This window comes from Aegilops tauschii, chromosome 2 (assembly GCF_002575655.3).
Source record: "Aegilops tauschii subsp. strangulata cultivar AL8/78 chromosome 2, Aet v6.0, whole genome shotgun sequence".
Classification (NCBI taxonomy): Eukaryota; Viridiplantae; Streptophyta; class Magnoliopsida; order Poales; family Poaceae; genus Aegilops; species Aegilops tauschii.
In genome coordinates, this window is record NC_053036.3 from 486,768,072 (window position 1) to 486,790,860 (window position 22,789).

Below are 22,789 nucleotides of genomic sequence, written 5' to 3' on the forward strand. Positions count from 1 at the left end.
TGGCTAGAAATGAAGGTGGGGCTGGGCATGGCCGATGGCGGTGGCCAACCTAGGTCCGGTCTTGGCAGTGGCGATGGCGACGGCTGACTCGGATCCGACCATGGTGGTGGCGGCGTCCCCTTCGTCGGGGATGTCGGGCCAGGTGGTGGGTCCTTGTGGCGGCGCCGGTGGCGGCGGATCTTGGGATCCCGTGTCCGGGCTCGTTGCAGGACGCGCGTGGCGGCCGGAGCTTCCTCCGGCGTCGACGATGCTTGATGCTGGATTGCGGCGGCAGTTGCCGTTGTATGGGCGACGACAGTGGCTGGCGCGACGGTGGGTGCTCCTTGTAGCACCCGGAATCAGGGCGGCGGCCCCTCTTCATCGACAACGGCGGACTCCGGGGTCGTGTGGGAGACTCAGAGTCCGGATCTCGAGATGGTGACGGCTCTGAGGCTGGTGGCGGTATGGGACGTCCCCTCGATCAACAGGCCGGGTTCGATGCGGCTCGGCAGGTGACACATGAGCCTCTCTCGGAGTTGTCGGGCGGTGCCTGTCGTCGGCAGGTGAAGCCACCGGTGGATGTGCTACCGGCGGATGCTACGCACGACGTCTTATATGGAGACATCAAGTCATGCCTGCTACCTGCAGGTGATGCACGACGGCTCTGGCGGAGGTGTCAAGTTTAGCCTGTTGTTGTTGGATCGAAGGTGGTGCGACAATAGCGGGAGGCAGGTGGTATGGGACGTCTTTGTCTTCCGTTGTCTCCTCCAGAGGTATCCAGCTATCGAGGCGGCGGTAGACAGATAAGAGCGGATGGTACAGACAGCTTCAACGACGAGCTTATGCACTCCAGTGGAAACACAAGATCTCTGATCGGGCTATGTCGTCGCGCTCCTGTGTCGTGTCCTTGCTAAAGGCAGTGGATTGAAGCTTTGCTTTGGGGATGAGAATCAGAAGTTCAACCTTATGGTGGACTCGCCATCATCGGTGCACGTGCGGTGATTCCTTCTTGAAGGGGTAGCCTAGGAGTTGTGTATTTTTCGTTTATGTTCTGTCTTGTATCATAGGGTTAGTGGTTATCTGGGGGAGTTAGTGTCGCGAGGTATATGGCCTCAGGGTTTGTTTTTTCTTCTTTTTCTGGGTCGATGGTGTTCCCCTGCTGGATTTCGCTCTATTAATAATAAATGGCTGCATGCCTCGTCCTGATGTAGAGGCCCGGGGTTATCCTCCTTTTTCAAAAAAAAAAATCTCTATCTATTAACATACACAAGTGTATAGTATAAGCAGGAGCCATCAGTTACTGCAACTAATATAATTACATGTAGATTTCTCTTGCTTTCTTCCATTACATACTTTCAGTGGTACTATCAACATAACAGCAGCAGCCAGTCGGTGTCACAACAGAAGCTTACTCAATTATGCGTATACGTATAAATCATCGGTACTATCAGCATAACAGCATTGGTACATATTTTCTGCCATCTTTCTGTATCTTTCTTTCCCTAATAATAAAGGGAAACGTTTCCGGACGGCAGGCCGGCGGAACGCTTCGCCGGTCCAACGCGCGTCACTCGATCGTTTAGATCGTACGCCTCATGTCTCGCGTCCCTCGCGTAGAAACCACACTTTTTGGTGGCCCCACGTCTCTGCAGCCTGCCTTATCTACTTTGACTCGTCCTTCTCCACACATCTTCTTCCTCAAAACACATCTCTTCTTCTCTCTCTCAAATAAGCCACAGTTCATGGCGACGCACGGTCCGGGAAGGAGGCTGCAACCGGTGCCGGAGGAGGCTGCGACCGACCATGAGACGGCGAGCATGGTCACCGCAGGACGGCGAGGATGGGGCAACGCTCCTCCGCTCCTCCGAGGAAAACCGATGTCGCAGTTTTTGCTACATGCTTCAACCAGCGTTTGAATTTGCTACAAACGGCATCACATACTGCTGCCACCGGCGTCATGTTTTGCTACAATGCACAAGTGGGTCGCGTTTTTGTTACAACCAGTGTCGCATTTTGCTACAACTGTTTTCATTTTTTGCTACATACACGGTTGAAGCTTTTTCCGTCCACGGTTGAAGCTTTTGTGTAAACGATTGAAACTTTTTTTGTTTTGAGCAGCCCTTGGTTAAAGCTCTCTCTATCATCTGGTTGGAACTTTTTTCATCTAAGGTTGAAGCATTTTGCGTCAGCGGTTGTATCTCCTCGTGAATCGCAGTGCCAGTTGAAGCTTTTTCATCTAGGGCTTGAAGCTTTTCCATCCAGGGGTTGAAGCTTTTTTAACAACGTTTGCAACACAGAGGGTGTGCGACGGTTCAAGCCTTGCCTCGGTTCAGACGTGAGCTCGTCTTCGAGGGTGCGCGTCCGGTGATCTTCGCCGCCGCAGCTCCGACCGTCGCAGCGGAGTTGCGACCATCGCCGAGGGAGCTGCAACCGGCGCACACGCTGCTGCATGCGCCGAGCCAGCACCGGCGACAAGGGCGGCAACTGGTGGCGAGGGCGGTGACCGGCGCCGGGGGCGGCCAAGCCCGGTGGTGCTTCGAGTCTGGGTGCCTCGCTCATCCATGGCGGCTAGATGTGTACATCAGCGGAGGAAGAGGATGAGCTGCGTTTGACTTGGTGAGGATTAGATCTGACTGTTAATACAGAGGTAAATCCGGCCGGCGCACCGGCACAGATTAGCGGCCAATAATAAACCAGTGATTGCTTTTGGGGCGTACGTCGCGACAGCATTTTTGCAAAAAAGGCCCTCAGTTTACATGAAATCAACCCGCGGTCCTATTTTAAGTGACTGTTGGAGAAAACGTTTCGTTCTTACGTAAAGAACCCTGTATTATTCTGTATTCGACCCGTGGTCCTTTTTAGAGGCGAAAATGTGTGCGCGCGAGGCAGGGAGCTCGGCTCCGCACCAGGCGCTCGCCCCGACCCCGTCTTCCTCCGCCGCCTCGCCGCGCCGGCCGGCCTCACCGGAGATCACCGCCGCCGCGACCAGGTCACGTCGCCGCACCTGCCTTCTCCTCCTCCCTCTCCTTCCTCTCTTCCTCTCAGCATCTCTCTCTCCCTCTCATTGCAGCGCCGTCATGGCCGCCCCGAGCTTTGCCGGCAGCCGCGCCGCGCGCCTCCGGCGGGATCCGGCCGCCCCTGCCCGGATCCGCATCCTCCGCTCCGCCGCGCCCCGGATCCGGCCACTACCAAGCCTCCCACGCCGATCCGCCCGTCCGCCGGCCTCCCCCTGCTCGACTCGGGTGGACGGGCAAAGTTTCTGACTTGCCATTGTAGTTGACCTGAAGCTCCGTTGGTGAGGAGCATTGCCGCTGCTGCAGGTTAGGGAGGAGGCTCGAGGCAGCCACGAATTCCGTCCTGCACTGCTTCAACACCGGCCTATTCTAGCATGAATCTTCTGCCGTGAGGTATTTTCTTGTGCACTTGGATGCTTGTACCAATATTTAAGGCTTTTCGTTCTTGAAATTGAGCACTAGCTGGTCAAACTATAGGTTTACTTCATGTTTCTTCCCTTGGTAGTTTACAGATCTTTCATGTATTGATGATATTGTCCTAAATTTTGTTTGAAATTGAGGGGATGTGATTTTCAGCTCTCAAGCAAAAAAGTGATTGAGGGTTCCAGCTATACGACGAAATTAATTTCAGTAGTTTAAGTTTTCACTACACTTTTTGCAAACACTGGTTAAATTTCCTTTTGCTAAGAAGACCTCACATGCTTGAGGTTGAGGTTAATTTCCTGTCTTCGAAATTATGATATAAGGATTTTATGCTGGTGTTTAAGTCAGCACTGCCTCCTCTTATTTTTTTGTGTGTTTTTAACCTATATGAGTGCAGCTGCAGAATTTGCCACTGACATCACCATTATATATGCTGGATTTGATGCAGCAAGGGCCATTTGTTTGACAGAAATAGAGTTGTTACCGCAAGAGAGGTACAAATCAAGGACCGAGGAGGGACGAGTGCGGATTTGATCTAAGTTGGGTTACTTTCTATGAATAGATGATGTGATTGCTTTGTTATTTCATTTAATTAATAGAAAAATTGATGAGGCAATTGGAAGAATCAAGCAGCAATTTTACTACATATCTGCGCCATTGATTTGGTCATCTCTGTCACTAGCAAGTTGCATAAGAAAGAGTGTGGCGTTGCAGAGGCGTGTATAATTGTGAGTCCCTCAATTATAGAGCGGATCCAGGTGAAAGATGTAGGTGGTGTGTGGATTGAACTCTAGATCGGGAACCTGCAGTACTAGATGGACGATAACTATGCTTACAATTGTTGACCGAACACTGTGAGGTGTGTGCCTGTCCCTCTTCCACCCATATCAACATGTAATTTTGTAAGAAGCTAATTTAGTGTAGCAAGAACATCATATTTTAGACACGGTCTGCAGATCGATGTACTTTGTCCGTCTTTCCTTCACCAAAGCATGCGTTATGAGATCATGATTACTACCAGGTACAACATTGCAATTTATTTTCCAGAATGTTCCTTGAACACACTCCCAAGTTCCCAACCATCAGCAATTATAGTCTCCTCAATTCAGATGCATAGGAGTGCAACTTTTATATGAGAATGTGCAACAAAAGCATGTTGTTTGTATCTGTTGACCATTGAAATCCCAAGACCAATGCATGGAGAAGTAGCCTGTGAACCCTAAGTTATTTCTGGAGAAATTAAACCACATATTTGACTACTTATTGATCTCCGAGCTCTATAATAATATTATCCTTAATCTGTTTTTTGTGAAGACAGAGGATGAGAAAGAAACAGTATCCAGGACCGTGTACTATACTAACATTGTAATTATGGGTCCGTGCCACCTATTTCTATTTTGAAGCAGTTCTTTTAGGAACAGATGATTACACATGAAGTAATGGTATCCATGACTATGTATTATACTAACATTAGTAATTATGGGTCCATGCTAGGTATTTATATTCTGAAGCAATTCCGTCAGGAACAGATGATCACACAATATCTTTTGATAAATTCTTTTTGCCTAGCTTCTGATTTCTATTATCAGAAACAGATTGTCTGTTCTTACAGGAAACATCTGTAAACAGCCGTTATTCGTTATTGTGCTCTTCCATGTCGCGCCGCTGACGAGAGGGTGGAGGGTATTAGTCGTCATCGCGGAGGAGAAGAAGGGTAACCACCAACCAGGAGAGAGGGAGGAAAGTTGTGCCCGTTCACTGGAAGCCAGGCAACCTGGCACCATCGCCGAGGAGAGCGAGGAGGGGCTGGACTACGCCGCCACAGAGATGAGCTGCGAGGGGCTCCGGCGTCCCTGCATAGGAGGGGGGAGAGAAGCCGCCACCTCACCACGTGATTCTGCTTGAAACTCCTCGGAGCTTGCACCAGGCTCAAACGTGAGCCCACTGCTCTTCATATTCAGGCTGCAACATTTTCTGAATTTTAAGTTTGGCTGAAGATGCTCTTACTCGTACACTAGATCAACCGTACAAATTGCTCTAAATGTACTTGTCGTGGAATTGTCACGGCAGATGTCCTTGGGCTAGGACTTAATCGTGGAGCCATCGCAACTAGGAAGCTTGAAGGGGTTATGCGGGACAAGGAACACGAGGGTTTATACTGGTTCGGCCCCTTACGGTGAAGGTAAAAGCCTACGTCCAGTTCGAGGTGTTATTGATTAGGGTTACGATCGCCAGGGAACTAAACACTTATCCCGGCTCTCGGAGAGATTGTTGTCGTCCCCAAACCGCTGCCGGGTCGTCCCTTTATATAGGGAGGCTGACGCCCAGCAGCCCTTAGAGTCCCGAGCCGGCTCATAAGAGTGTCCGGCTCGGGCTCTAAAACAATACTTGCCTTACACTACAAGTCTACTATAACAATGATTGTAACTACGGGCCTTAAGCCATATCCGGGTCTCAGCCCATCTCTGGCCCATTATCCTGAAACTTAGCTCCGGGCTTCTGGTAATAATCCTTGGAGTAACCCGGCCCTCCTGGCGGGTGACCCCCAGGTCTATATCCTCAACATTAGGCCCCAGATTGACTTGAGCCGGCTCGTGTCAATCTTCAGCTCCGCAGTCAGAAAAAATCTCCGGCTTATCATTCATGTGAAGGTCATAACCCGGAGTGACGTCATCCTCTGGACTCCGGGTAATCCGCCGTGACGTCATCCTCCACTAAATCCGTTTTTTACTCCGCCAGATCCGCAACGGATCTTCGCTTTTACTGACCTTCCGAGAATCGAGGCGCCGTGAGGGGGGAGATAACCACGCCGTGGCCTCCTCAAATCCCGCGCCCGCTTATGACTCGGCCTTATAAATAGGCCGGCCCGGCACTCTCTTCTTCACATTCTCCTTCTTCCTCGCACTGCCGTTCCTCTGCCCGAGCTTCTGCCGCCGCCGCCGTCGCACCACTGGTCTTCCTCAACCCGGCCGCTGCATCAACCTGACTCGGACCAGATAACGTCGGCGGCCTCCGCTCTTCTCCAGCTCCGGTGAGTCCCCTCTGCCTTACTAGTATAGATCTAGGACAGAGTTCATCTGTGTTCTTCATGTTCATCACTGTTACCGCAAGTTTCGGTAACCCCTGTAGCCACTGCCCCCGTTGATCCTTAGGCTTGTGTAGAACCACCGCGGTAGATATCTGAGGTTCATTTCTTCTGCAAGAACACCTCTTTTTACTGCATAAGGACTGGGTTCCATCTCAAGAACCTCCCCTGCTTCTGTTTTTTAGGTCTAGAAAACTTTCTCTGTTCCGACTACTTTGATCCAAAAAAGTTACTGTAATATGTGAAATCTGTTTACCACACTTAGTAAAAACTGCAGTCCTTGAATCTTGGCGGCTTATATTTCCGACTTAGAGAAAACACGCGCCGTAGAACTTTCCGGTTTAAAGAGAATCATGCTCTGTAGTATCTTCCGACTTAACCGCAGTAAGCCGTAGACGACCAACTTATCCTGAAAACCCCGACGGCTTAGATAACCCACCGTATCAAGACATACCATTAATCCCCTTCATAAGCCGTCATTGTAACTTGAATGATATACTCCGGCTTATAATTAACCCGGACACTTTTCTCTTCCTCGTAGACCACCAACCGTCACCATGCCTCCCAAGGCTCCCATCACTTGCAACTGGATGAAATCCAGCGTCACCGAAGAGACCCTGGCCAACTTCGTTAAATCCGGATATCTGCCTAAGAAGGAAGTGATGTCCTACCGTGCCCCTGACCCGTCCGAAGAAAGGCCACAGCCGAGAGACGGGGAGGTAGTGATCTTTGCCGACCATATGAGCCGGGGCTTCGCACCGCCCGGCTCAAAATTCTTCCGGGACGTGCTCAACTTCTTTGATCTTCGGCCTCAGGATATAGGACCCAATTCCATATCCAACATCTGCAACTTCCAAGTTTTTTGTGAAGTATATCTTGGAGAAGAGCCGAGTCTGCTGCTCTTCAGAGAGCTGTTCTATTTGAACCGCCAAACCGAGTGCGCAAACGGTCCAAGTCTAGAGTTAGGCGGCATCTCCATCCAACGGCGCAGGGATTGTCTGTTCCCTTATGCAGAACCGCCAAGTCACCCCAAGGACTGGAACATGACTTGGTTCTACTGCCAAGACACGTCCCCGGCTGATGAGAGCCCGCTGCCCGGCTTTCGCCCAACGCGCCTGGAGCCAACTCATCCATTATCCGACAAACTGACTGCCGCAGAACGCCAGCCTCTGCTTCCAACGATCAACAAGATCAAAGCCCTGCTAGGCAATGGTCTGAACGGAATTGACCTGGTCCGGGTCTGGATCTCATGGCGGGTGATCCCATTGAGCCGCCGCCCCGGCTTAATGTGTGAGTACACTGGGCGAAAGGATGACCCGCAGAGGCACAGTCGCAATGATCTTCCAGAAGACGTTGCTGAAGAAGAGACCAAGGCTCTTTTAAACGAGAGCCTGGCAGACTGTGGAAGAATCGGGCTAGCCCCGTTCTGCAAGACCAATCCAGCCCCAGCGGTAAGCCGCTGACTTTAACCTTTCCATTTTGTTTTACCTGTCATCTTACTAAGAACTCATTACTGTATTTCTCAGGCCGATGATAAATTCTGGCGGGTCAAGTATGACCACGAGGCGGCCAAGAAGGCCAGGAAGGCGAAGAAAGCCGCCAAGAGAGCCGCCCCTCGCAAAAAGGGAAACAGACCCACTGCTTCGGAGCTGCTGCAATTAAGCGATAGCTCCGAATCAGAGGTAACCCTTAAATCTTTTAAATTCTTGCAGTATATGTTGTCTGATGCTGTCCGCCTTATCAACACTTGCTTATTGACAGGATGACACCGGCGCCAGTAACCCGGTGGTCGAAGAGGTAACATCACTTTCCTCCGGCTCGGAGCCTTTACCACAGCTGAAAGTCCGAAGGGTAACCCGGAAAGTAAGCTTTTCCCATCGATTAGCTCACCGAGACCCTCAATTTCTTTTGAAGCAGCAGGTTCACGAGAGCCGGCGTCACACCCGGGCCCGCAAGGACACCGACCTCTCCACTGGGTTACCCGACGCAACGAGGAAACGCCGCACTGAGGTTTTTTCTCACCTGTACCCTTTTCATCCGTTGGCGGGTGTCATCCGTCAGCCACTCAACTCTTCTGACTCCAATTACCAGGAGACCTCCCCCTCCTCGGGTGACTCCATGCAGTCAAGTCTGCCGGCCTTCAAGACTGCCCCCGGGTAATAACAATCTCCTTACATTATCTGTCTGTACTTACCCTTTGTATGCCTAACACTTCTGCCTTTTCAGTGCCCAGGCAAAGCTCACCAAAAGAGTAAAGACCAGGTCAGCCGGAGTGCCCGACTTGCCTGAGCCGGAGACGACGGCTCAAGAGCCGCCAGTCGCCTCCACCCCTGAAGCCACCATTGCCATGGATACGGCGCCTGAAGCCCCACCAGCTAATGACCCGGACGTGGTAATTACCCGGACGGAGTTTGTTGAGCCGGGAAGGCCGACCGCGCTGGCCAAATGCTCCGCAAGGGGGGAGTTGCTACAACCCCACCGGGTGAATCTGGATCTCTCCAGCTACACCGACTTAAGTATTGGAGAACTCGTCTCAGGCTATATCAGCCAGGTTCACAAGAGCCGGGATACCGAGATCGCCATGGTCAACCAGATCCAACACAAATCTGAGGTAACCTTCTGCTGTTCTCTTACTTTCCGCATAGTGATCCTTGCCATTCTAGCCCCCAAGTCTAGGACTTATACTTGAATATGTTGTAGACTTTAGATTCTGGCTTACTGAACTGAGCCGGCCGTACATAGATAGATACGTTCAATATGCATTAGCCCCCAAGTGCCAAGTGTCTTTGCTTGGAAAGCGCTTGGGACTTTATAGGATGACTGTTAATAACCCGGAAATATATGCAGGCTGTTGGCAAGAAATTAGAGTCAGACCTGGCGGATCTCAAGAGCCGGCTGAAGGCACAAGAGATGGAGACCCGGAAGGCAAATGCCAAGTTTGTCTCCAGCATCGCCGCTCAGGAAAAGTTGAAGACTGAATTCGACGCTGAGCGGAAGGCCTGGGCTGAGGAGAAAACTGCACTGGTGACCCGGGCAGAACAGGCGGAGAAGGCCCTTACTGAGAAGACCGCTGAGCTCTCCGGTCTAAAGCGCCAAGTGTCCCAAATGGTAGCTGCCATCTTCGGTAAGTCGCCTCACCGGCTTTCATTCACATTGGAATGTTTACATCTCTTAACTCATCCTTACCACCGGGTCATCTGATGTTGTTAAACAGGTTCCAGAAGCGCCAACTTAAACCAGAGCGTGGTCACCAAGTTAAAGGCCGTGTACACCCTGGTGGAACAGCTCTACACCGGGTCACAGCGGGCTTTAGCTGTGGTGGCCCTGTCGAATGAAGTGCCGACTCATCTGGCCGAAGTCCTGCGCCGGCTCGCAGTTCTGCCGCAGCGGATCCAGGAGCTACGACGAGCATCCGCGAGATCCGGAGCAATCGCCGCACTGAGCCGGGCCAAAGCCTTCTTGCCGGAGCTAGACCCGGCAGACATCGCCCTGGGTTATCCCAGCCTGAAAGAAGATGGCTCAGCGTTCGACCAGAAGGACTTCGCGGCTTGTGTGAAAGCTGTGCGCCCGGTGGCCACCATCATCGGGAACGACACCGATTTAACCAAGTATCAGCCGGGATACAACGCGGAGAATCAGAGGATTCCAACCCCTCGCTATGAAGCCATCAATCTGATTCCTCCGGCTCGCCAGCACACCTTTGCCCCGGAGATTAACCCGGACGGGTTAATTGACGAAGAAGCTCAGTTCGAAGCTCTCAGCGGCATCAACTGGAAGTCGTCGACCTTCGAAGCCTTGGGATCAGCCGAAGCAGAAGATGAGCCGGGGACTTCAACTCAGCAGGCGTCATAAACCGGCTAGCGGCTCACCAAACAACGCCCATCCTTGAAACTTTGAAAGATTTTTGTAATAGAGTAGGTGCAACAATTTATCTCTGCCGTGCCATCGTGCACGTAATGAATGCTGAAATCCTTTGAAGTCATTCTTTTGATGCTCCTCCGGGTCGGAATTATCCCTTTGTCCTTCTCAACCTTAAAGAGTGCCTTTAAATATCTGCATAGAAAGGCAAATTACAAGTCGCAAAGCGGCTTACCGCCCTGAGAATCAGGTGTTTGAGATGGATAACCCGGGATACGAACCAAAAAAGATCGGTCCTTAACTATACTCGAACATAGCTGTGATGACACACTTAACAGCCTGTAAGCATACTTCCGGGTTAAATAGCCCGGGTAGCACGGTTGGTACCTTAACTCGAATTTATTTGTCTTGATGACATCCATGATGCTCAACTAACAAGATAAACCAAAATTAAGCCGGCAAGTGAAACCCGGCAGTACATACTTTGACATGATCAAAGCAAGTTTGTGGTAAAATATAAAAACTTAAGGGCTTCCGGTTCGAATACGACCAGAAACTCGGTCCAAAGGGGTTAAGCTAAGATTCGGATACGATCATATAGCCCCCAGTGGGTTTGGCGATGCCAATCAAGAGGGTATCGACAGCTATGTTCTCTTTGGTTCGAATACGACCCATGTTTGAACAGGAAGCCCCCAAGTGATTCTGAAAATTTGTTTAACGACGCTGATTCGAATACGATCCACGTCGGTTCTCAGAGGGGTTACACTATGATTCAAATATGACCAGAGGCAACTTCCCAATGAACTCGGCACTTTGCCAATCAAATGGGTATCGACAGCTATGTTCTCTTTGGTTCGAATACGACCCATGTGTGAACAGGAAGCCCCCAAGCGACTTTACTGCTTACAGCTAGATTCGAAGATGATCATAAGCCGGATCTTCTGTAAGTCAGCATGTAACAACACACATTTTTGGAAGAGAGCAAAGGACAGAGGTCCTGCTTTATTGCTTTATCATAATATATACATGGCTGAGATAAATATGTACATCACAAGAGTCGGAAGCTCAAGTGTAGTAAGGCCGAAGCTGAGCTATGTTCCACGGCCGACGGGTCTCCTCCTCAGATTTACGTGAGTCCTTATGCTCCCGGATATCAATGAGGTAATATGACCCGTTGTGCAAGTTCTTACTGGACACAAAAGGCCCTTCCCAAGGTGGGGATAACTTGTGTGCATCTGTTTGATCCTGGATGAGCCGGAGCACCAGGTCGCCCTCCTGGAAGACCCGGGATTTGACCCGGCGGCTATGATAACGGCGCAGGTCTTGTTGGTAAATCGCTGAACGGGCGGCTGCCACATCACGCTGTTCGTCCAGCAAGTCCAGAGCATCTCGGCGCGCCTGTTCATTATCCGTCTCAACATAAGCCGCCACACGAGGTGAATCATGACGGATGTCGCTGGGGAGAACTGCTTCTGCTCCATAAACCATGAAGAAAGGCGTGAAGCCTGTAGACCTGTTAGGAGTAGTGTTGATGCTCCATAAAACGGAGGGCAACTCCTCCACCCAACAACCTGGCGTCCGTTGCAAAGGGACCAAGAGCCGGGGTTTAATGCCCTTCAGAATCTCCTGGTTAGCTCTCTCAGCTTGACCATTGGATTGGGGGTGTGCCACTGAAGAGACATCAAGCCGGATATGCTCTCTTTGACAAAACTCCTCCATAGCGCCTTTGGACAGATTAGTGCCGTTGTCTGTTATGATGCTGTGTGGAAAGCCGAAGCGGAAGATCACCTTTTTCATAAATTGAACCGCCGTGGCTGCATCGCACTTGCTAACTGGCTCAGCTTCCACCCACTTCGTGAATTTGTCCACTGCCACCAAGAGGTGGGTTTTCTTATCCTTGGACCGTTTAAAAGGCCCGACCATATCAAGCCCCCAGACCGCAAAGGGCCAAGTGATCGGGATCATCCTCAATTCCTGAGCCGGCACATGAGCCCGTCGGGAGAACCTTTGGCAGCCATCACATTTACTGACCAAGTCCTCTGCATCAGCGTGAGCCGTCAGCCAATAAAAACCATGACGGAAAGCCTTGGCCACAAGAGATTTTGAACCGGCATGATGGCCACAATCCCCTTCATGGATCTCGCGCAAGATCTCTTGACCTTCCTCAGGGGAGATACAACGCTGGAATGCCCCTGAAACACTGCGATGATGCAACTCGCCATCGATAACAATCATTGACTTAGCCCGCCGGGTTATTTGCCTGGCCAGAATTTCATCCTCAGGCACCTCTCCCCGGGTTATATAAGCCAGATATGGCATTGTCCAGTCTGGTGTGATATGAAGAGCCGCCACCAGTCGTGCCTCCGGGTCAGGGATAGCCAAGTCCTCCTCTGTAGGCAACTTAACCGAAGGGTTATATAGGACATCCAGGAAAGTGTTAGGCGGCACCGGCTTTCGCTGAGAGCCGAGCCGGCTTAAAGCATCAGCCGCCTCATTCTTCCTGCGGTCAATGTGCTCCACTTGATATCCCTGAAAGTGCCCAGCAATGGCATCAACCTTGCGGCGATAAGCCGCCATTAGAGGATCCTTAGAATCCCAGGTGCCTGATACTTGTTGAGCCACCAAGTCTGAGTCACCAAAACACCTCAGCCGGCTTAAGCTCATCTCCTTAGCCACCCGAAGACCGTGGAGCAAAGCCTCGTACTCAGCCGCATTATTAGTGCAAGGAAACATCAACCGTAGCACATAATGGAACTTGTCACCTTTAGGGGAAGCCAAGACCACACCAGCCCCCGAGCCCTCCAGCTGCCTGGACCCATCAAAGTGAATAGTCCAATAAGTGTTATCCGGCTTTTGCTCGGGTACTTGTGACTCTGTCCAATCATTGATGAAATCTATCAAGGCCTGAGACTTAACAGCAGTGCGTGGCACATATTTGAGGTCATGAGGTCCAAGTTCTATAGCCCACTTAGCAATTCTCCCTGTAGCCTCTCTGTTCTGGATAATATCACCGAGAGGGGCGGAACTGACCACAGTGATGGGATGACCTTGAAAGTAATGCTTAAGCTTCCGGCTCGCCATAAATACCCCATATACGAGCTTCTGCCAATGCGGATACCGCTGCTTGGACTCAATGAGCACCTCACTGACATAATAAACCGGCCGCTGAACCGGATGTTCCTTACCTGCCTCCTTGCGCTCCACCACAATAGCCACGCTGACAGCTCGTGCGTTTGCCGCTACATACAGTAGCAAGGGCTCCTTATCAACCGGAGCAGCAAGGACGGGGGGCTCTGCCAGTTGCTTTTTCAAATCCTCGAAGGCGGTATTAGCTGCATCATTCCAGACAAAGTTATCAGTTTTCTTCATCAATTGATATAAGGGCATAGCCTTCTCACCCAAACGGCTTATAAACCGGCTTAACGCAGCGATGCGACCCGCCAAACGCTGAACGTCATTTATACATGCCGGCTGAGCTAGAGAAGTGATAGCTTTGATCTTCTCTGGGTTAGCCTCAATGCCCCTGTCAGAAACCAAGAAGCCCAATAGTTTGCCCGCAGGAACACCAAAAACACATTTGGCCGGGTTAAGCATCATCTTATAGACTCGGAGATTGTCGAAGGTTTCCCTTAAGTCATCTATCAGGGTTTCCTCCTTGATGGATTTAACCACAATGTCGTCCACGTAAGCGTGAACATTGCGCCCGATCTGCTTATGAAGGCAATTCTGCACACAACGCTGGTAAGTCGCCTGTGCACACTTGAGTCCAAAGGGCATAGACACATAGCAGAAGGCTCCAAAGGGAGTGATGAACGCCGTCTTTTCCTGGTCCTTAACTGCCATCTTAATCTGATGATACCCGGAATAAGCATCCAAGAAACTTAAGCGTGCACAACCTGCCGTGGCGTCAATGATTTGATCGATACGGGGGAGAGCAAAAGGATCAGCCGGACACGCCTTGTTCAAGTCCGTGTAGTCCACACACATCCGCCAGGTGCCGTTCTTTTTAAGTACGAGCACCGGGTTAGCCAACCACTCTGGGTGAAAAACCTCAACAATGAACCCGGCCGCCAAAAGCCGGGCCACTTCTTCACCAATAGCCTTCCGCCTCTCTTCGTTAAACCGTCGAAGGAACTGTCTGACCGGCTTAAATTTTGGATCCACATTGAGAGTGTGCTCAGCGAGTTCTCTAGGTACACCTGGCATGTCAGAAGGTTTCCATGCAAAGATGTCCCTATTCTCACGGATGAACTCGATGAGCGCGCCTTCCTATTTCGGGTCCAGATTTGCACTGATGCTGAACTGCTGAGACGAGTCACCTGGAACAAAATCAACAAGTTTAGTCTCATCGGCCGATTTAAACTTCATTGCTGGTTCATTCTCCGTGGTTGGCTTTTTCAGAGAGGTCATATCTGTTGGGTCAACATTGTCTTTATAAAATTTCAACTCTTCTGTGGCACAAACAGACTCTGCATAAGCCGCGTCACCTTCCTCACACTCCAGAGCCACCTTCCGGCTGCCGTGAACTGTAATGGTCCCATTGTGACCCGGCATCTTGAGCTGTAAGTACACATAACACGGCCGTGCCATGAACTTGGCGTAAGCCGGCCGTCCGAATATAGCATGGTATGGACTTCTTATCTTGACCACCTCAAAGGTCAACTTCTCCACCCTGTAGTTGTTCTCATCACCAAAAGCCACTTCCAATTCGATCTTGCCGACTGGATAAGCCGACTTACCGGGTACCACACCATGGAAGATAGTATTTGACTTGCTGAGGTTCTTATCAACTAGCCCCATACGACGGAAAGTCTCATAATAGAGGATGTTGATACTGCTGCCTCCATCCATGAGTACCTTTGTGAATTTATAGCCTCCCACCTGAGGAGCCACTACTAAGGCCAGGTGGCCCGGGTTATCCACCCGGGGAGGGTGATCCTCCCTACTCCACACTATGGGCTGCTCCGACCACCGTAAGTAGCGTGGAACCGCTGGCTCAACAGAATTAACAGCCCTCTTGTGAAGCTTCTCGTCTCGTTTGCACAAACTAGTGGTGAACACGTGATACTGTCCACCGCTAAGTTGCTTCGGGTTGGTCTGATAACCCCCCTGTTGCTGTTGATGACCCTGACCAGACTGTTGATTGAAGCCCCCTTGACCGTTCTGAGGACCGGAATTTGACCCGCCACCCGGGCCATGAGAGCTGCCAGCGCCGGAGCCGCCTGCGCCTGGGCCGCCGCCCGGGCCATTGTAGTTTTTAAAGGCCTTCATGATAGCACAATCCTTCCACAGATGAGTCGCTGGCTTCTCTCTAGAGCCGTGTCTCGGACAAGGTTCATTCAACAGCTGCTCCAGAGAAGGTCCTGACCCGCCGCCTCGGGGAGGGGGCCTCCCCTTGCGTCGCTGGTTGTTGCCTTGGGTGTTGGCTACGAACTCCAGGCTGCCATCGGCCTTGCGCTTGCCTCCTCCTTGATTCCCCGGGTTAAACTGAGGGCTCTTTCCATTGCCGTTCTTCTTTCCCTTCCCTGTCCTTTCATCATCTGAAGGGGGATCCTTGGTACCATCGGAATCAGCGTATTTGACAAGAGCCGCCATTAGTGTACCCATATCCGTGCAGTCACGTTTAAGCCGCCCAAGCTTCATCTTTAGGGGCACAAAACGACAATTCTGTTCTAACATCAAGACTGCAGAGCCGGCGTCCATCTTATCTGATGAATGTATGATCTCCTTGACCCGGCGAACCCAATGGGTCGTGGACTCGCCCTCCTGCTGCTTACAGTTAGTCAAATCCACAATTGACATAGACTGCCTACAGGTATCCTTGAAGTTTTGAATGAACCGGGCCTTCAGCTCGGTCCAAGACCCAATGGAGTTCGGTGGCAGCCCTTTTAACCACGTGCGGGCAGTTCCATCTAACATCATGGTGAAATATTTGGCCATGGCCGCCTCGCTGACCTCTAGCAGTTCCATGGCCATCTCATAACTCTCAATCCAGGCCGCAGGCTGTAAGTCAGCTGTATAGTTAGGCACCTTCCTAGGGCCCTTGAAATCCTTAGGTAAACGTTCATTACGGATGGCCGGCACCAAACAAGGGACACCCCCGGTCCTGGTAGAAATACCCACATCAACGGACGCCGTTGGATAAGCCGGGGGGGTCTGATAAGCCGTCAACTGCGGCACCTGCTCCGCCTCTTGCCGTGCTTGGTCTGCGGCGTAGAAGGTTCCAACATGAGCCGGGCCATGGCGTCGGACATTACTTGAGCCGGTCGCCGAGACCATGTGCCGGCTGTAGCTCGGGCTCTGGCCTGGGCGAGGAGTTGAGTGGATCCTGTCCCGGCTGTAGGAGTACGCCTCTTGCTGCGCTAGGGCCGTCTGCAGGAGTTCCCTAACCCGGCGGGTTTCCACGGCTGCCGGAGAATTGCCGTCAACGGGAAGAGCCGCCAGTCGTGCTGCCGCTGCTACCATGTTCTCCAGCGGGTTATCGTAACGACCCGGGGGTATTGGCACATACTGAGGCGGGGCAGGGGGCGCCTGGGGAGGCCCCATTACTAGTGGCTGAATAAGGGGTCCCGACCCGGGCGCAATGACACCTGGTGGGTTACTGGATCCTGCACCCGGCGTGTTGAATAGATTGCGCGGATCGTAAACCGGCGGGAGTCGAGACTGGGCCTTCTGATGCCTCCTTCTCATGACCTCGTTGGCCGCGTTCTGATCCATCGTGAGTTGGAAGGACTGCGCCTGAATCAACTGAGCCCGGGCGTCGAGAGCCGCCCGCTCCACCGCCAGCCTGATCCCTTCTGCTGCAAGATCCTCTTTTGCTTTCATCAGATCCAATTTTAACTGTGCCACCTCCGCGTCATGCTGGGCTTGATCTGCCGGGTCAACCGTGGCAGTTAACAGGGCCGTCATCTTATCTGTGAGATCCATCAGCACCTGAGCCGGGGAAGGCTCCGGATTTTCTGATCCGGTAGCGGGGTTCTGAACAGGCTGCGTACCAGCCATAAAAACTCCGACCTGACTTGGCGGCTCAAAAAGGTCCGGAATACTGTTGCCATCGGAATAACTCATGAGCCTGCCATCTTGAAGTTGGTACAACGAGTTTGACTCATCAGCGGCCGACTCGCCGTCAGAGCCGGCGGCCGCCTCATCCCCAGACCCAGATGGATCGGAGGGCCTTCCATGGATGCATCCCACAAAAGCGCGTTTTAAGGCTGGCCGGGCCCGGGCGGATCGGGCGCGCTGAGCCGTTTCGATGAGATCGGCGCAGAGACCCGGCGCGGGGCCCGGCTCACCAATCTTGCCAATGAAGACATGAATTCCGCCAAAGGGGACCCGGTACCCGTACTCCACTGAGCCGGCGTCGGGGCCCCAGTCCGCGTCGTCGATGTAGAGCCTGCCGCGACGACTCTTGGTCATCTGGCCCACAGCGTATCCCTTGAGCCCTTCGAAGCTGCCCTTCAAGAACTCAAATCCACCGTGCGCTCGCCCCACGGTGGGCGCCAACTGTCGTGGAATTGTCACGGCAGATGTCCTTGGGCTAGGACTTAATCGTGGAGCCATCGCAACTAGGAAGCTTGAAGGGGTTATGCGGGACAAGGAACACGAGGGTTTATACTGGTTCGGCCCCTTACGGTGAAGGTAAAAGCCTACGTCCAGTTCGAGGTGTTATTGATTAGGGTTACGATCGCCAGGGAACTAAACACTTATCCCGGCTCTCGGAGAGATTGTTGTCGTCCCCAAACCGCTGCCGGGTCGTCCCTTTATATAGGGAGGCTGACGCCCAGCAGCCCTTAGAGTCCCGAGCCGGCTCATAAGAGTGTCCGGCTCGGGCTCTAAAACAATACTTGCCTTACACTACAAGTCTACTATAACAATGATTGTAACTACGGGCCTTAAGCCATATCCGGGTCTCAGCCCATCTCTGGCCCATTATCCTGAAACTTAGCTCCGGGCTTCTGGTAATAATCCTTGGAGTAACCCGGCCCTCCTGGCGGGTGACCCCCAGGTCTATATCCTCAACAGTACTGCTTGACTGCTTGTCTTTATTTTAATCATTTTCTTTGGCAGCTCTAAATTTTTAATTTGCCTCATTGTCTTTCTCTGGTGTACAAATGCTTTCAATTTTTAGTTTGGCTCGTTGTCTGAGTCTCTTCAGAAATCTGAAGAAAACTGTACTGGGGAAGGATGGCAATATTATTTGCTGCTTCTCGTCAGTTGTTTCTTTGCATAAAACTCTAGGTTTGTTTCTGCTCATGCTTATGCAATGCAAGTATACATGATAGCTTTTTTGCAATGTTGTTTTATTCAGTAAGTGTTCTTTTTCAGTGGCTGTTGTTTATATTGTTATCTGACTAAAAAACTGATGTTTGTCTTTCTAATGGCTGAAAAACGGCCAAGTCTAAATCATGGTTTTTGTTCAGATGTGCTGGATGCCTTAGACGTCTGTACCCATGGGTTGTTTTCACTTAGGCGAATGACAATTAATATCCGATCGAACTCAGTTGGAGGCCAAAGAGGTTCGGCTTTCGGACATGCCACCAATAACGCTCGTTGACACCGACGTGCAGACTGTAAGTTTCCCCCCTCAGTCCTGATATATTGGTGCGAGACACCCTGCATTTACATGATATTGCTAGGAGCACGTGCAAATTACATAATTTGTTATACATGCTGCTTAAGTTGATCACCGTTATGCTGTTAATTGGACCTCAAGAATAGAGATGACACCTTACCATAGGCAGCTCTTTATTTTGTGCACGTTAATTCAATTCTGAAAGTTGATTCAAGTCTTTAGTGCTTGAAGTAGATTCATAGAAGCTACAGTTCTGTTAGTATGTGAACAAAAAGCTTATCTTATATGTGTGACCGGAGTTGCAGAATATGAATAGGGGAATGATCATAGATGCCAACACCTACAGTATGATTTACCTTGATAGAGGTGCAGTGGATTCGTAAGTAGTTTTAGTGTTTTTTGTAGATAGCTGAAGTACTTAAGCTTCTGCAATCATGAAAAACAAAACAAGGGACCAGTAGTCAGGTTCCATTATCCTTCTGTAGGTGTTCTCCTTGATGCCTTGCCCCCTTCATTACCAGTACAATGATGCTTTCTCTGTTAAAATCTTGACACTACATTATCAATCTCAATAGCTTAATCGATTCTAAGCTCACCAGAAGTATTTGTTCAGAATTTAGATCATCTATCGCATATGCTTATACCCGAACCCTCTATGACGTGGTATTCTTGTGCCAGATTTTTGCCATTTCGGTAATAGTTATAGTTGCATACTTCGATCTGGGAGTAATGGTTGTACCAGGATGCGTCTCATGTCTTACTTTGTGACAGCAGTTGGTCGCATTTCAGTGACAGTCAATTCAACCTTGAACAAGCAACTAAATAGCAGGTCTTCTTTGGTTGGAAGCACCACATCTCATCTGTGTTGCTGCAAAAGCTTTTCATTATTGGACCAAGCTTATGGGATATGCATTGCAGTAAGTATTAGTTACCATGTTCAGTTCGTGCGACCGATTTAATTACTTCTCTTGTGTGGAGAAAAACTCTTTAGTTGCGTCTTTTGTTTGTGCGAATAAAGCCGTCGAGTTACTTCAAAAATGTCCTTTTCTCCTAGGATGTAAGATTATGTTATGTGGGCGGGCTGATTGATTTGCAGGTCAGTAAGGTTGTACATTGTGTGGAGGGACTGAATGTGTATCCTATTTAGTGCACATCGACGAAACTGGATTCAGAAAAGTAAAATATAGAGGCCGGAGAGTTCGGCGACCAACTTGGTAGCACTTGTGTGGCATCTATCATCGAGCAGCACCCTTACTGCGACATCCTACCCATGGTCCTTATGGCGCCGTTTACATAGCATAGACAGGGACGTGGTCGGCCTCGGCATGTTCTCCATTTGTGGCCAAGGACAGTGATAATGCAGAGAATTTCAGAATTGGGTTGCAGGCATGATGCTCAGAACTGCTCTTTAGGGACTTGCAAAATGATCTTTCCTATTACGCAACAAAACATTCTCACGCAGTACCGGAGGTCATGGAGGAGAAGAGCGTGTATGATCGTGATGAGGCCGAGCGTTTGGCTGCCGCTGTGCGGGATCCGTGACCATATGCGGCTCCTTTCGTGCGAGAGGAATTCTTCGGCAGCTACGAGGACGACTAGAACACGTTCGCCTGGAAGCAGCGGAGAGATGTATTTGAGGATTTTGTACTATCTGTGTCCTTAACAGACTACTACTGATCACAAACTAAAAAAGAAACAGATTACTGGATCGGATGTGGAAGAGGAAAAGAAATTGGAAGCAAATCCATACAACAACTCGACCAGCAGTGAAGTACCCGGCTTTCAGAGATTGGATGCCCAGATTAGTACACAGAAAAGTTGGACTACTTGATCGTCTTGAAGGAGGATTACTGAACCAGTAAATCGTTCATGGATATTTCTTTATAATGTCTGCAATGACTCGTTCATCGTTATTTAAAATTTTGATTAGTCTGATGGCCCTTTATAATGTTTGTGCAATCTATACGAATAATTACATGTGCGTATGTAATTTACCACCAAAATCAGTAACTAAGGGGAAAGACTACGTCCTACTATCCGGGAAGCTTAATGATCGGGATCGGAACTTATCATCCGTGGGACAAGTGGTGGTGGAGGTAAAAGCCATGATCAGAACTTTGAGCGAGTTCAAGATCACCTGGGTCCGAAGGACAGCAAATGGTGCTGCCCATTTGCTGGCGTGCTTAGGAATAAGCAGTAGAGCATCGGTCCTTTGGGACTCGGTTCCCCCTATTGTATTCTTAGCGTTGTATCAGACGAAATTCCTAATTTAGTTTAATAAAGTGGGGGCGTGAACTTCAAAAAAAGAAGTGTTTGTTCGGGACAAGCCCAAATACTGTTCAATTTTTATGAAAACATTAACTTTTATTAAAAATAAGAAATTTACCAAAATTAACCTAATTATCAATGTTTATTTAAATCGGATATAAAAATGATGCACAATAGCACATGAAGATTGTCTCTTTTTTCCCGATGCAACGCACGGGCTCCCCTCCTCCCTCTCCTTCCCCCCTTTCCCCCTCCGGAAGAAGGAAAAGGGGGGGGGGGGCAATCCTACTAGGACTGGAGTCCTAGTAGGACTCCCCTCTCCTTGGGGCGCCCCTAGTGGCCGGCCTCCTCCCCTTCTCCTTAATATACGGGGGCAGGAGGCACCCCAAAGCACATCAATTGTTCTCTTAGTCGTGTGCGGTGCCCCCCTCCACAGTTTACTCCTCCGGTCATAGCGTCGTAGTGCTTAGGCGAAGCCCTGCGCGGATCACATCACCATCACCGTCACCACGCCGTCGTGCTGACGAAACTCTCCCTCGACCCTCTGCTGGATCAAGAGTTCGAGGGACGTCATCGAGCTAAACGTGTGCTGAACTCGGAGGTGTCGTACGTTCGGTACTTGATCGGTTGGATCGCAAAGACGTTCGACTACATCAACCGCATTAAACTAACGCTTCCGCTTTCGGTCTACGAGGGTACGTGGACACACTCTCCCCCTCTCGTTGCTATGCATCTCCCGCTTTTGAAATTGCATGCTACGTTCCCCAACAGTAGCAACCACGTACGGATCCATGCCGTAGCTCTGAAGATAACGTGCAAGAAGTTAATCATAGATAGTCTGTTAAAAATCATATCGTTCCTGCAGTTTCCATATAGCCCAAAGAAGTGGGCATATTCCAATCCGAATACTTGACGCAATCTCAGGAATCACTGCATTTAGCCATGTCCCAAACAACGCATCAATGCTAACTGGAGGAACAATATTGAAAGCTATATGTATGGACCTCCAAAGTAACTTCGCGAGAGGGCAATCAATAAATAAGTGTTGAACTGTTTCATCATGAACACAAAAGCAACATCGTGAGCTACCTACCCATCGTCGCTTTAGTAAGTTATCTTCGGTAAGGATCACTTGCTTGTGCACAAACCACATAAAAAAATTGATTCGCAAGGGAACCTTAACTTTCCAAATGTGTATCGATCTCGGGATTGGGCCAGAATTAGTAAGGTCTAAGTACATCGATTTGACTGAAAACACTCCATTAACCGTTAGCTTCCAGTTCAAGGTGTCTCCCTGATCAGAGAGTTGAACGTCCATCAACCTCCGCACTAAGTGCAACCAGGAGTTCCATCGCTCCCCTACTAGAGACCTCCTGAACTGGATATTCAAAGGTACCATCTGCATGACTGCTGCCACGTAATCCTCCTTACGTTGAGCAATATGGTACAGGGAAGGATACTGGAGAGCTAATGGTGCGTCGCCTAACCAAGTATCCTCCCAAAACCTTCTTGTTGTTCCATCCCCAACAATGAATTTCACCCTATGAAACAAGGTCTCTTTCACTCTCATGAGTCCCTTCCAAAATGGCG

General features: G+C 50.3%; 1 long non-coding RNA gene across 11 annotated transcripts; it reads left to right on the plus strand.

Annotated features, from left to right (window-relative positions):
• The first annotated feature begins 2,822 nt into the window (after nucleotides 1-2,822).
• On the plus strand, nucleotides 2,823-21,175 carry LOC120973619 (uncharacterized). 11 transcript variants are annotated; one of them, XR_005768831.3, is made up of 5 exons: nucleotides 2,823-3,386; nucleotides 3,865-5,351; nucleotides 18,780-18,929; nucleotides 19,703-19,848; nucleotides 20,028-21,175. It is a non-coding gene; the product is annotated as an uncharacterized lncRNA (long non-coding RNA). The 11 variants fall into 11 exon arrangements; XR_005768829.3 differs by having other exon boundaries at nucleotides 19,706-19,848; XR_006670457.2 differs by having other exon boundaries at nucleotides 2,841-3,386; nucleotides 3,865-4,275; nucleotides 4,373-4,437; nucleotides 5,029-5,351; nucleotides 18,780-20,044.
• Nucleotides 21,176-22,789: the final 1,614 nt, after the last annotated feature.